The sequence below is a fragment of the Cyprinodon tularosa genome, unplaced genomic scaffold (assembly GCF_016077235.1).
Source record: "Cyprinodon tularosa strain WSP-4 unplaced genomic scaffold, ASM1607723v1 ctg55, whole genome shotgun sequence".
Classification (NCBI taxonomy): domain Eukaryota; kingdom Metazoa; phylum Chordata; class Actinopteri; order Cyprinodontiformes; family Cyprinodontidae; genus Cyprinodon; species Cyprinodon tularosa.
This window is the reverse complement of record NW_024039285.1, coordinates 1,998,156-2,012,878: the sequence shown is the minus strand read 5'-3', so window position 1 is coordinate 2,012,878 and position 14,723 is coordinate 1,998,156. Positions and strand designations below refer to the sequence as shown.

The 14,723-nt window shown below is 38.4% G+C and overlaps 1 protein-coding gene across 9 annotated transcripts in view; it reads right to left on the bottom strand.

Annotated features, from left to right (window-relative positions):
* The window catches only part of LOC119796473 (disabled homolog 2-interacting protein-like), a 212,698-nt gene that overhangs the window by 68,235 nt on the left and 129,740 nt on the right, over positions 1-14,723 (bottom strand). Inside the window, exon 1 of one of the 9 annotated variants that reach the window (XM_038305053.1) lies at positions 7,279-7,757. The exons of the other annotated variants lie outside the window; for them this stretch is intronic. The gene's annotated coding sequence lies outside the window, so the exon portion shown is untranslated. Of the gene's footprint in view, positions 1-7,278; positions 7,758-14,723 lie in introns of those variants that run through there. 9 annotated transcript variants of the gene reach the window in all.

The window sequence follows — 14,723 nt, the reverse complement described above, 5'->3', positions numbered from 1 at the left end:
TTTTTGAAATAACAATAGAGGGAGTAAAAATGTAGGAAAAATGTTTCCTTGTAACTTTTGTAATTTTTCATTGTTAATGCACACATGTACATCAGTTAACATGGATAGGATTCTGTGGATGAATATGGCTGTGTGCGCAAAAATTAGTAAAGACCCAATTTATTGTTGCTGTCAAAGTGGCAAGGGACCAAAAGGTGAGATAGGATTAACTTAGCTAACAGTTTCTAGTAAGCATATCCGAGGCTTCACCACGGAGATCCTTTTTCCCTTGCTGACCACCAACCTGCTTAGTAGCAGGTGGTACTTAGCAGCACCACCTGCATAAACTGAGACACAGGAAAACAGGGAGGAACCAGAAGAAGCATAATGGGTATATACACAACATTCCAGACAAGCTCTCGCAGGTCTGCATGGCAGAGAGGTGGGTGATGGATGAAAAAAAAGGCAAGTGTTTGACCCACCAAAGGACAGGAGAGAAAGAGACAGAATTCAACCTAAAATAAAAATAAATATTAACCAAAGATCTTCAATTTCAAAAGAGGAATTAAAGAACTAAAACGTTCAGATTAAGAAATAGTCATGACAAAACTTTACGAGCCAGTGTTATAATCATGCAGTGCATAAAGAGTAAGCAGAGAGTTCGAACCACTGGAAAGGACTGCATAGCTAACAGATTAAACTGGATTTTACTACCTTTACTGAAGATGAGTGGGAAATTTCCATCTTCAAGCTAAGATTGGGAACTATCTCTGAGTAGCTGAGCATACTTATGTTGCAATGTCAAACATTGAGGCTTTATTTAAGAAAAAGAAAAATAGATGATTGATGATGTTTACATTGTTGGGTTCAAAATTGCATAACATAATCTGTGCCTAGGACTGCAATGCATGGCATAAACAAAGAACAGTTCAACTTCAGACTATAAAGCCTTCAGAACAAGGGGTTCCGAATATTTATAAAAACTGATATTACGATATTATTGATGCATAATTATAAAAATATCAGTTACTTTCATCATGCCCTCACCAATCCAGCCATCTTAATTATCCTGGTGACTAGACTGGGTTTAGTCATCAAGGCCAGCTAACTACCAAAATATATTATTGGGTTTGCCCTAAAATATTATGAATAAATATGGCATCCAAGTTGTCTTCTAAACAAATTGCATAGATATTGTTGAGTTTGTTGCCACCATATAATACCTAAGTACTGACATGTAAAAGAAGAAATGAGAAAGTTGGTTGCTGAAGGAGCTTTACTCAAAGTAAAGATCAATTTAAAACTGCTGTAGTCTTTAGATAATCAGCTAAATTAAGTACAAAGGGTGTATGTGGCCAGGAAGGAAACAGTTTTTCTCAACAAAAACATGACTGTGGCTCATTCAGGCTTTAACTTAAACAGGAAGTGAGTTCAGTAGCTAACAGGAAGTAGTACAGCAAACTTGCTGTGCTATAATTAAGCATTTGGGTTTTCTAGTTCCATTAGTCAGGAAACCTGTGCAACATGGACATATTTTTAATATTTGGAAATCTGATTTAATCTTATGATATGCAGTATTGTTCTAATTCATATGATGCTCTATGTATACATAAAAAACAAACTGATCTTTAAATTTGCCATGGCTTACTTTGCTCAAAGCTGGAAATTGAATACTAAATAAAGCTTGCAATATAGACTGCATTATTAGTTTATTCTTTTAGGTAACTTTAACCAGTAAATCTAGAGGAGTCATTTCAATAGCTTTTTGTTAAGTTATTCTTTAAAGAAAAAACAAAATAATTATTTGTTATTCATGTTATGGAGCATGTGTCATTTAGCAGCATTTTTAATAAACAGGGTGATTTAAAAACATGGAAATTTGGTGCATTCATAGAATTTTCTGACATTATACATATTCAGACAAATTGCGTCATTACATACATTTCTGTAAAAACACAGACTCCCATTATCTGCAGATTCTATCTGCATCAGCATCTCCCCTCCTAAGTAAACAGCAGATAATGAAATCACACAGTCCTTACTCTCCAAGTGCCGAGACATAGTGTTTCAATCACTAAATATCTTGATGAACAGATCTGCATGTTTGCAATCATCAATTGAGAAATAGTTTTTTAGTCCTTTTTCCAAAAGTGCACACATATAACCAAATAGAGCAGGCATGAGTCAATGACATAAACATCCCTATGTTGTTTTTGCTAAAATAATGAAAAAAAAAGGAGAGGAGAGACGTGTGTGTAGAGAGCACTCCTCTGCAGCTTTTCCAACTAAATTCACACTGGCCTTAAGGGGAAGAGAAAGCCAACTACTGATTCAAGTATTGACAACACCACTCCATTATGACCATATGTTCCCATTGCCTGCTCTCCCAGGCAGACATAGAATAATGTCACTGACTGTAATACACGAGGTCTGGATCAAATACAGCTCATTCATGAGGATGCTGAAACCCTGTAGAAGTGGGGATTTTAATTAAAGATTATTTAAAGATAATTAAAGATTGATTTTAATGGTAAACCATGTGTATTATAAGTCCTTAAGTTTTTTTTTTCCTTTTAAAGTCTTGCATAATTTACAGATGATTTTCTTTAAAGGTATAGTGGATGATTTTCTTTTTCTTGTCCTCCTAAGTGTCAATCATTCTGGTATTATGTTTAAGTAAGGCCGTCCTACGTGCTCATCCCAATTTTCCCTTACCAGTGGTGAGTCTGACATAGTGGAAAAAAATGCAAATCTTCTTTTGGAAAGCAAGCTTGTGTGAGTGATGCAAACAGCACTTTTAAATAGAGTGTGCACGAGAGGCATTTTAGAGGCATTCCATCTTAGGAGTGGGTACAGGGCCGTTCATGTGCATTTTTTTCAAGTGGAGAAGGTGGGTCTTTTAAAAAAATGGTGAAAATCCTCCACTATACCTTTAAGTTAAACACACCTATATCTCCAACTCTTGTCTTCTGGGTAGATATAATACAGTTTATAATATAAAAGTGGTATAGAATAAATGTCTTGCTTGATTACATAGAAATTTACCAGCTAGAAATCTGGTGTACGATTTGGTCTCCCCTGTTTTGCAAACCTGCAGATACAAAATATAAGGCAATTCATTATTAGAACCAGAAGAGCTAGCAGATGTACACTGTCTGCTTAAGATGACTTTAGCATTTAATACAATTTAAACTCGAAATGTTCTCATCGCACAGACATAATAACATACTAGTGTATATAATACTTTATGTTCATTTATTTATTATATGTGATTTCTATTACTTAAACTATTGTCTATGCTTCTCTTTCGTGGTAAGTTGGTGGTGCTTGTCCTTTGTCTTAAAACTGTTGATGTTTCCCAACATATCTTTATTTCCAACATTTGTTAAATTGTTAAAGTCAAAATAAATAGGTGGATGTTTGACTACTGTAGCTATTAGCTTTAAACACTCAGAGGTTTTATGTTTGCATTCAGCAAGCTTATAGTTATACAACATTTTTCTACAGCTAGTAAAAGAGCTATTACAGATAAGCACTAATACTTTCACAAAGACTTCTGTAAATCCGGCATGATCCATAATAGATAGGCCTGAAAAACTTAAAAAGAATAATACAGAGCAAATCTGCTCTAATATGTTCATCGTTCATTTTATCTGCTGGAGTCAGCTTCAGGTTAACTCCCTCTGCTCTCTCAGCATTTTATGAAATGGCCCCAAGAAGGGAATAAATAGATTCTTCGGGTGGACAGCTCCTCCTCATGCACAAAAATAAATGAATTCATTTAAACAATTAGAACTTTGAAAAAAGCAGCCTGAATCAACCACCTTTATGACACATTTTGTGGTTGGCTTAAATAACTAGCAGTATAGGTTAGCATGACCTGGTAATGCTTACATCTAAGATATCAATAATCATATAAATATTTTAAATTTATAGTTGAAAGGATAATTTATCAGAGTTAACTTGCACCATTTCTAGCCTTTCCCAGAAGTGGGCCTATGTGTCCATCAACTCTTAGCTCTTCCATCCAGCCTCTCCGTCCCTCCCTCCCTCCCTCCCTTTCATGCCCCAGCGTTGATCAAATGCTCCGCTCCACTTCATCAGCTCTCAGTAAATCAATGTACATCATAGAGATGATCCACAGCATGACAGAGTACTTACACAGAGACAACACTCCAAAAATGATAAGAACAGATGGGAAGCAGTATTGGGGGACAGATTACAACACAGCACTACGTTCATTGTTCCATAACACATGACACACAAAATATATGGGCCGCTATTAAATCACATTAACATCCAAATGTGCCTTTGGTCATTTTTTGAAGTGAGAAGAAACTGTCTGGGAGGTAGAAAAAAGGTTTAGTCACCCGGAATTAACAAGTGCAGAAAATATTAGAGCATAAACAATCGCTGTCTGTTGTTTTGTTTCAGTCGTCTTTCTTCGTCACATAGTTTCTTCTATTATAATATCACATTGAGTCTTTCTGTATCACCCTTTGATCTACCATCTTGCCCATAAAGCAGGAGAAATGACCACCAGCCCTATCATCACTTGTTTACTTGTTAAGAAGGCTTGAGCAAACATACAAGCTCAAAACAAACTCCGACCCCTGAATACGTGTGAACAGACATCAGTATGTACAGTAACATCAGCTTCATGCATATACAGTGATATGCTGCCCCTGGCTATGTGGAGGGAAAATAACTCCTAATGTAACTGCACAAACAGCCAGTGCATACATTCAGTCCACCAAATGCTTGTAGCATGATACAGTATGTTGAATTGAGCCTGCTTCTTTTATTCATTTCTGTAAGCCTCAAGAACACATGCCACCAGCTGAGCTCTAAAACCACCAGAAACAGCATGCTGCGGCAAACAAGCGCACAAATTATCTAGCGTCTACGGCAACGACCATTACTGCTTTCTCCAAAGATGAAAATGCCTCTTTCTTTGAAATAAGAAAGACTCTCCATGTAAAGCTGATTACCTTAAGTCTTCTTTATAAAATGAAAAGGGGATTTAAATTAAATGCTTATACAGACTGAATAATCACTCAAACAATCTGTGGAACATTTCGTTTTATGGTCTAAACAAAGAAAATTGGGGACACTATGCTTTTAGCATAGAAGGTGCCACTGACTCAGTTTTTCTATGCTCACCTGTGTCTCTCCTAAAAAATACAAAAAATATTATATATTTTGTTGTTTTATGTAAAGTTTTCAAATCAAGCACTCCTAGTGCTCGAAGTACTGTAAGTACTCCAAATTAATTGCTTCAGTGCCAGGCTGCATTTCTCTTTCAACACAAAGCTACTAATGAAAGTACTTGGTCTTATGTTTTCTCTTAGAAAGTACACCTTTTAGGTACAGCATACCTTTGTGTTTTGTAACTTTTTTTATTGCATTTTTCTTCATAAATTAGGAGTGGTTCTTTACCACTGTCGCCACATGCTTGCTAAAGACGAGGGATTGCTGCATCCTAAGTTAAAGGTTATGAAATATTTTGACAAACAGCTTTGTAGCACTGTTTCCCTACACCAAGATGGTCCTGGATTCTAATCCCACCCTGGCTCCTTCCTACAAAGAGTTTGCATGTTCTCCACTTGCCTGATTGGGTGTCTTGTGCATGTCTGTGTTGCCCAGAGATGGACTGGCAACCTGATTACTCTGCCTCTCACCCAGCAACCGAGAACATACGCGACAGATGCCTATGACCCTGCACGGTCCAGTGGGTACTGAAAATGGATGGATGGTTTTAAACCATCAACTAAATCTGACTGTATTCTATAAAAAAAAAAAAGAAAAACTGAACTGTATCTCATTTGGTCTGGATTTGGCTGTATTGTGTAGGAAATGACTGATGGTGTTTTCGGCCTTGTTGCATTAGGAACCTTGAGATGGCAGATATTGTCAAGTGGTTATATACATAATAGAATGAAAAGAACAAAGAATTACATTATTAAACAGGAAAGTTGTGGGTTTTACATGCTCACACTGGCAAGAAATCAGTAAAGTAACATGGCTATTTACAACACAGATCATTTTAATAATCTTAATAAAACCTAATGTATGTTTTTTATGCTGAATTAAACAATTACTTGTTTAATTTGTTGACTATTCTTGTAATCAGGTTGATCTAAATAGGATGTACAAACTAGCATTTTTGACAAATAGTTTACTTTGTCAAAAAATAAAAACAAAACTTAGATTTGTAGAAAAACATCTTAAAAGCCTAAAATTCAGATATTCTCAGAGCTCAAAGAAGAGGACATTTATAATATCTTAGAAAAATAAAATGCGTTACTCTGTCGTTTTGTAAATCAAAAACACCAAGTGACACCGCATTTAACTAATCAAACATTATGTGTGGATGCTGACTAATTTCATGCATATAAGGTCTCAAACAAAGGGTTTTCCTGCCACTACATTGCTGTAACCATTGTAAATGCTTGAGTGGCACACATTAAATGGCCTGTTGGGGTTCATGAGAACTAATAATCGATCATAAGAGATGCTGTTAAATATTCCTCCATATGTTGTAAAAGATTACATTAGTTGATGCAATTTAAGTTTCAATTAACTCCATGATACTTTGTTAAGTTTGAGGAAATGAAGGCCATTTCCAGAGGAAATGACCATTCAAAAGATGTGCAGATAACACAACACGTCTAACGTAGAAAGGGGAATTACTTTATCATAAGGGAAGACACATATTTCCCAAGATGGATCGCTGCATGATGATTAAAAGTCATTAACAATAGAGTTCCCTCATTGCTCCTTTCACAGCTAATCTACTTGGACTGAAACTGTTGGCCAGAACCAGCAGCTGACCTCACAATGTGGCCCAGTCATCTGATTTGTGTTAGCTGGCTGCCCTCCGTCACACAGACCAGCTTCATGTGACGTTCCCACATTTAAGTTCCACACTCACAAACAAGCAAATAACACAGACTAAAAAACACACAACGCATATCAGTTGTTTCTATAAAACCAGACACAATATTTATTTCGTTGCACGGATACAAAATAAGCAGTTACGTAATAGCAAAGCCCCTGAACCTTTAAAGGATGTGTCTGTAAAAGTGTGTGTATGTGTGTGTGGTCAGGACAGTGTTAGTGACAGAGGAGTACAGCACAGCTGGAGCATCACAGGTACACACATTCAGAGAAGCGGAAACAGGTTTTTAGCGAGCCGTCTGCATCCAACCCATTGTTTCCTGGCCACACATTCACATGAAACACTCCTCTCACAGAAGATGACAAGGCATGACATGTGAAGAGCTGGATAACACTCACCAGGCATGGTCAGAGTCTCATAACACTCGCAGAGAGAGGAAAAATAGGCAGGCTTAACCAGACGTGAGGAGGGAGAGAGAAAAGAAAAGCCAGAGAAAGATGAGGAAAAACTGGGATTTCAGAGCTCCATTTTTCCCCCCTTTTCGCTGCTGATGCAGACCTCCTTCCTCACGTCTTTACTTGTAGTTCTCTTCTCTCCCTCTGACTGACTATGTTTCTCTCCTCTCCTTGCTGCTCCTTTAAGGGGAGGGGTGGAGAAAACAGCACCACAAAGCTCTCCCTCTCCTCCTTTTTTTATCTCCCTCACTCCCTTCCTCACCCCAGCGCTGAGCATGCCCTACTTCCTGTGTTGCCCCTGAAATGGGATGCACGCCCTTTATCCTTCTCCGGTTAATTCTCACTCTGGATAAACGTATCCTGATGTACCTCCAATACTTATGTGGAGGAAATGAACTGGATCTGTCCCTCCCCCTCTAAGCATGTACTGTTAAACCCTGTCCACTTACTCTCAGTGGTTGCACCTCCCATCTCTTTCTGTTTGCAAAGGGAGGAGCCAGTGTCTGAGTGTGTGTTTTGTTGGGGAAATCACATGTGTGTGTTGTGCTTGCCCCCCTCCCAATTCTAGTGTAGCAAACCAGTGTGTGGGTGTTCTTTGTCCTGTTGGTTCTGGTGTGAGGTGTTGAGGTGTTTCCTCATTGTTATTGTCACGACTGTCTTTGGCAGGGAGAGCAAGGTATATGCGCTGTCCTCCAATTTGAACATATCAGCTGATTGAATGCAAAACTGTCTATGCACAGGCCCTAAAGTAACTTAGCCAATGAAATCAGATTGGCAGACTGGCAAAGAAGTTAGGGGAATACTGGTTCTATTTCTAGAAGTTCAGGACTGGCAGGGCGGCCATTGGGAGGTTAAAAGGCTGGGCAGGGCATGCTGATAAAGGGGCAGCTAAGTGCTCTCCTTTGTACTCCCTGCACATCTGAAGTGATGTCATTAAATATGACTTCATGCATACTTCTTTATTTTCCCAGACACAAGACACATCAGTTCCTCTGTGGGTTGAGTGACCGCATGGCAGGATATGCGTAGACCAAGACAGCTGTTTTCGCAAGTTTTATTTTTGAAACAATGCCATCAGTGGTACGCTGTTGGTGTAAAATGATCAGAAAAATTATGATGGACACCTGTTTCCTTGACAAAAACATAATTTTACATGTTTCCTTGTTGAAGGTATTGTGTTACATTTGAATCCCAACCTAACGCTGCTTTATTGGGATCCTTTTAAAAATGTTTTACAAAGCAAAGTCTGATGAGTATTTGCATCATCTGCATTCACTTCCAGTGAGTCTATGTCCTCAGTATTTTCGTCATGAACGCAAAAAGGCACAAATCTGTCAAAGCCCACACTGTTGATAAAATGGTGGATAAAGCCTTCCATGTGAGCCTTTCAAAGTCCAACCCAGAATCATGGAACCAAAGAAAGGCAGCAATTCAACCCTTGCAGGGTTGATTGTGAGTGTGACTCATGTGTATTGGAAAACCTAGAAAACCCCAAATTTGTAACACATTGATTGCATGTGATGCTTGTTCCCTGCACAGAGGTGGTCATTGTGTGGTAGACCATCTAAAGCCAAAATACAGGTTTATATTAACACAATTCATCAAACACAAGGCTGGAAGTAACAGCAGGATTAACTTTACTGCCAGTGCCACTTCAATCCTTTAAATGGAGTAAAAAAAAAGTCATTTAATGGTGTTTTAACATGTAACTGGGGCTATTGCTTTGTAGAGCCATCTTTCACTGTACCTGCAAATTCTTTCAGACTGTCTCAACTTGCTCTCCACATCTAGAGACTGAAACTTTTGTCTGTTCTATAAAGCGTTGCACTCAGTCAGATTGGGTGTGGGTCTTGATAAACAGCCATTTTTACAGATTAATATGCTTTCAATCTAAATCATAATAGGCTGTGTGTTTATTGTCATACTAGAATGTGAACACTAGTTATGGGGTTTCTTCCAAGATTGCCAGGTATTTAGTTCAAATAGTTTTCCTATCAACTCTGAGCTTCCAACCTTTCCCCACCGTATTTCAATGTGAGATTGTTCAGGGTGATCTTTAGTGTCATTTGTATGTAAATACTGTTTTATAGCATGTAAACAGATCTCAGTGTTGGTCTCCGCTCCATGCGGTTTTCTCTCCAGTTTGTCTACATCGTTTGGCTTTCTAACAATGTTTATGTTTTGACATTCTCCCACAAAGGCCAGAGTAATGGACAGCATCTTTCCTGCAAAACTGATAGAGATGTCTGGTGCATCAGGGTAAGAGGTCCTGATACCATGTTCTCTCATTTGATTAAACTGAGGTTGGTGCCATATTGAATCTTTTAGTGCTTGGTCTTCACAATATTTGTTGATTAATGATGTTCCCTATAACATCTAAACTATTATTACTGAAACTATGTTAAACTTAATTCTAATTTGTGTAACAATGTGACTGACTGCAGCAATTAGTTATACTTTTTTTATTATTAAGAAGCACAGAAAGAAAAGGGTTGGGGTGTGCATTGGGGGCGCAGTACTTTGCGAGCATGACCCATGTACGCAGGCCTTTGTCCTCAATGCAGGCAACCCAGGTTCGAATTCAACCTGTTGTCCTTTGCTGCATGTCTCCTTCTCATACCCCCTTTCCTGTCAGCCTACTGTTGAAAAATTGAGCCACTAGTGCCATAAAAACCTCAAAAACATAAAAAGGTTACATACACAACCTGCACCTCAATCTTTAAAAATGTGTTTGTGAAATAAAGAGGATGTGTTTCTCTCCTTTAAGTTTAAATCAGTCCTACTTTGTCTTCATCTTTTACTTAACTTACTAACAGTTCACATAAAAAAATCTGCTTATTTTTAACATAAATTGTATCCAAGTTTATTTCAACTTTTAGTTTTTTTTTTGTGTACCGAGTCAGTTATTTAAATAATGAATTGTATATAATCCCATAAGTGATGAAAGAGGTTATTTCAGGTGTGAACCAACTCTTTCAGATTTTATTTATAGAAAAAGTCATATTTAATTACTACCTCCCTCATAAAATAGAGTCCATAGAAAGCTTCAATTTTTTTACCGCTTCCACATCTCTATCATATTATTGGTGTAAAAACTAAAAATTCAAATGCTTTTTGGTTAATCCAATTAGAGAAGCTTAAAGCTATACCCTCCCCACACAGAAAAAAATCCCCTACCTCCAGTCCACTTTTATCAGCCAAATTAGCGGCACCTTGAATGGACAGAGTCCAGGTCTTGCAGCTGCTGTACTGCAAATGATTTTGTTCTTTCCAATATCAAATAAGAATTAGATTTAGATGTATTAGATAATTTATCATTTCTTAATGAGTTCATTTCTTGTTCTAAAAGCTAGCTTTTTACACTATAATCTTAATTAAAGGATGACCTTCGTGCATGAATCGATCATTTTACTTGTTCTAAGAACATCTTTCCCAGGATAAGGGTTTTAAGACTCTTTAACTAAATTGTCATCTCTTCCTTAAAGGCAAATTAAGATTTGATGCCAAAAGGATCCACAGAAATATTATCTAAGATTTAATTTCAACTAAATGCAAACTGCCATCAGATTAGACAAGATCCCAATCTAACATGTTAGCCACAGTTTTTCCATTTTGTAGGGCAAGTTAAAGCAAATCAAAATCGAATTAAAGGAATTCTAGCCACATTTTAGCTTTTTTGTAAAATGATGAATTCTCTTATGGTATATTTTTGAATTACCAACAAAAAAAACAAACAACTTTTTTACTTTATTATAAAAACTTGAATACATAATAATGATAAAGCCAAGCTTTCAACTACACCAAAAACAGAGGATTATATTTTCTTCAGTCTGTCACACATCGAGCTTACTGTTTTTTATGGCAGCATCCATATATTAATTTCTAATTCTCAGTGCAGTGAAAAGGCACTTTAGTGCTTTTTAGGTTCGATTGGGAACAAGAATGTAAGTTAGTTTAATGGACCATATCAGCCATGGAGGAGGAATAAAAGTTTTACAATTCTTATTTTTTCTCTATGTAAATTTATACTATGTAAATGAAAGAGACTGGAGAGCAGCCTGTGAGGTGAGATGTAGATCTGAGTTCCGTGCACAGCTTTTAAAGTGCACCCAAAACATCTCAGGAGGAAGAAAATTATAGCTAAATTAAGAAAAAGTTAAATTCATCGACCCTTACTTACAATATTTTATAAGCCATGCCCGCTGAATATTTTGAAAAACAAACTGGAACTGTACATACCATACCGGGCTATAAGTCGCTGATATCTACTGAACTGTCTCCCACCAAACCTGTAGGGGGAGCTCTACATAAAGACCCTGGAGTAGGGACGAAGAAGAATACTTTATTTCAGCTCTGCAGGAATTGAGCCCAATCTCCTCATTGGTTCGGCAGCTTTGATGCGGCAAATAAATGACAAAATGTGTGAATTTGGGACATTTGTTCTCAGTCGTGCCTGTTACTAGCATGTTCTTCTGCTAAATTAAAATCAGCCCCTTATTCTCTGATTTCCACTTTTGACTTAGGAAAAATCCACAGAAAAGCTGCACCTTCTTATGGTTCAAAGCGTGGGAAAAAAGTAGCAGAATATATTCCGGAAAATACAGTAATTCTGGAATATTTCAGTCACCCTATTTTTAAAAGATGACACTCCAAACACGCAGTACATACACTATATTGCCAAAAGTATTTGCTCACCTGCCTTGACTCACATATGAGCTTAAGTGACATCCCGTTCCTAATCCATAGGGTTCAATATGACGTCGGTCCACCCTTTGCAGCTAGAACAGCTTCAACTCTTCTGGGAAGGCTGTCCACAAGGTTTAGGAGTGTGTTTATGGGAATTTTTGACCATTCTTCCAGAAGCGCATTTGTGAGGTCGCACACTGATGTTGGACGAGAAGGCCTGGCTCTCAGTCTCCGCTCTAATTCATCCCAAAGGTGTTCTATCGGGTTGAGGTCAGGACTCTGTGCAGGCCAGTCAAGTTCATCCACACCAGACTCTGTCATCCATGTCTTTATGGACCTTGCTTTGTGCACTGGTGCACAGTCATGTTGGAAGAGGAAGGGGCCAGCTCCAAACTGTTCCCACAAAGTTGGGAGCATGGAATTGTCCAAAATGTCTTGGTATGCTGAAGCATTCAGAGTTCCTTTCACTGGAACTAAGGGGCCAAGCCCAGCTCCTGAAAAACAACCCCACACCATAATCCCCCCTCCACCAAACTTTACACTTGGCACAATGCAGTCAGACAAGTACCGTTCTCCTGGCAACCGCCAAACCCAGACCCGTCCATCAGATTGCCAGATGGAGAAGCGCGATTCGTCACTCCAGAGAACGCGTCTCCACTGCTCTAGAGTCCAGTGGCGGCGTGCTTTACACCACCGCATCCGACGCTTTGCATTGCACTTGGTGATGTATGGCTTGGATGCAGCTGCTCGACCATGGAAACCCATTCCATGAAGCTCTCTGCGCACTGTTCTTGAGCTAATCTGAAGGCCACATGAAGTTTGGAGGTCTGTAGTGATTGACTCTGCAGAAAGTTGGCGACCTCTTCGCACTATGCGCTTCAGCATCCGCTGACCCCGCTCCGTCAGTTTACGTGGCCTACCACTTCGTGGCTGAGTTGCTGTCGTTCCCAAACACTTCCATTTTCTTATAATACAGCTGACAGTTGACTGTGGAATATTTAGGAGCGAGGAAATTTCACGACTGGATTTGTTGCACAGGTGGCATCCTATCACAGTTCCACGCTGGAATTCACTGAGCTCCTGAGAGCGACCCATTCTTTCACAAATGTTTGTAAAAACAGTCTGCATGCCTAGGTGCTTGAATTTATACACCTGTGGCCATGGAAGTGATTGGAACACCTGATTCCAATAATTTGGATGGGTGAGCAAATACTTTTGGCAATATAGTGTACTTCACCATAAAATTAGGAGATAAAAGGGGTTTTTCATGTGTGTATTTTATATTTTGAGATCTGACTATTACAGGTTGTAATCCTCCCGACTGAATCAAGGTGCTTCACTTACAGAGCTTGTGTTTGATATTTCCATTATGCTCATGTTGCTCACAAGTGAATATGTAATGCTGAATATAATAGGGGATCATTTGGGCTGCTTGTGAGCGCGACATTGTGGATGAGTTAAACCTTTCAGAGCATCATCTCAGTCGATCAGTATCATTAGGCTGATTACTAAATGTAGGAGCTCTGGTCAGATGAAACCAAACTTTCTTACTTACATAGAAAATAAAACATGCTGAGGAGAACTAACACCGCATGTTTAAGTATAAGCTCCCCTTTCAGCAGGACAAGGACCATATACTAACATGAAAAAATGCAAGGGAACGGTTCAGGTCTGAGGTGTCCAAAGAAAGATCTCCATGGTTTGCTCGGCTTAACACAGCTGAATCAAAAGCTATTATAAGGATGCTCCTGCAGAACTTGACAGTTTGCTTAGGATTGAAGTCACTCCTGTTGTCTGACCTTGATGAAGAAATGTCTGCAGAAGATAAGGTGGTGGGTGGAAAATACAGACTTATCCAAAACCAGAAAGAACTTTGGGTTCCTTTTCTGTAAGATGGTGCCACTTTCACCTTTATGTAAACACCGAAGTCTCTCTTAGTCTATCTTAACAGTACATATACTAGAAAAAAGTAATTTGGATCAGTCTCTTTAAAATGAGATGTTTAAGAGCAAGTTTGGCTGTGAAGCTTAATTTTGCAATCCAAGTCAGTGCTGGCTTCCACCCATACTTTAACAGTTAGGGATGCTGATGACCACCCTGCTGGAACTGGAAAATTAGATTTTTAGGGCCTGTTTTTTCTGAACTAAATGGATTGGCAGATGGTTAGCTGGCAGAGACTAACCTCTGCTTTGCTCACTCATTCACCCACTTTAATAATTACATTTTTAGGTCATGTTTTACATTTACATTCATATTTATAACTAATGTGAGCGAAATCAAACTTTAGATCCATATTTCATTTACTCATGTGAGTCACAATCTGTGATTTTAAAACCACTTCCACGGTGAAAGTGAAGCTATTTCTTCACCACTTTAACCTCTCTTTTTTATTATAGAAAACCTCGCTGTAGAATTGGGAAAAAAGGTTAAACGGGAGCCAAAAAAATAAAAAATGAGTGAAATGGAAGGTAAGGGCCTTTTACAGAAATGACTGCAGGGAAATGCATTAAAGCTTATCACCATGGCAATCTAGTGGACCCCTGAAGGGATTGCATTTTTTTAGGAGAGATTGTGTGAGTTTATTAACAGCAATAGTTCCCCCACCTGCTGTATACAGATGTCACATCTCTGTAAGTTTGTAAAGAAGGACAAAAAAAAAACCCAAAAACAACGAAATAAAATTATGGAAGGGAACTGTTAGC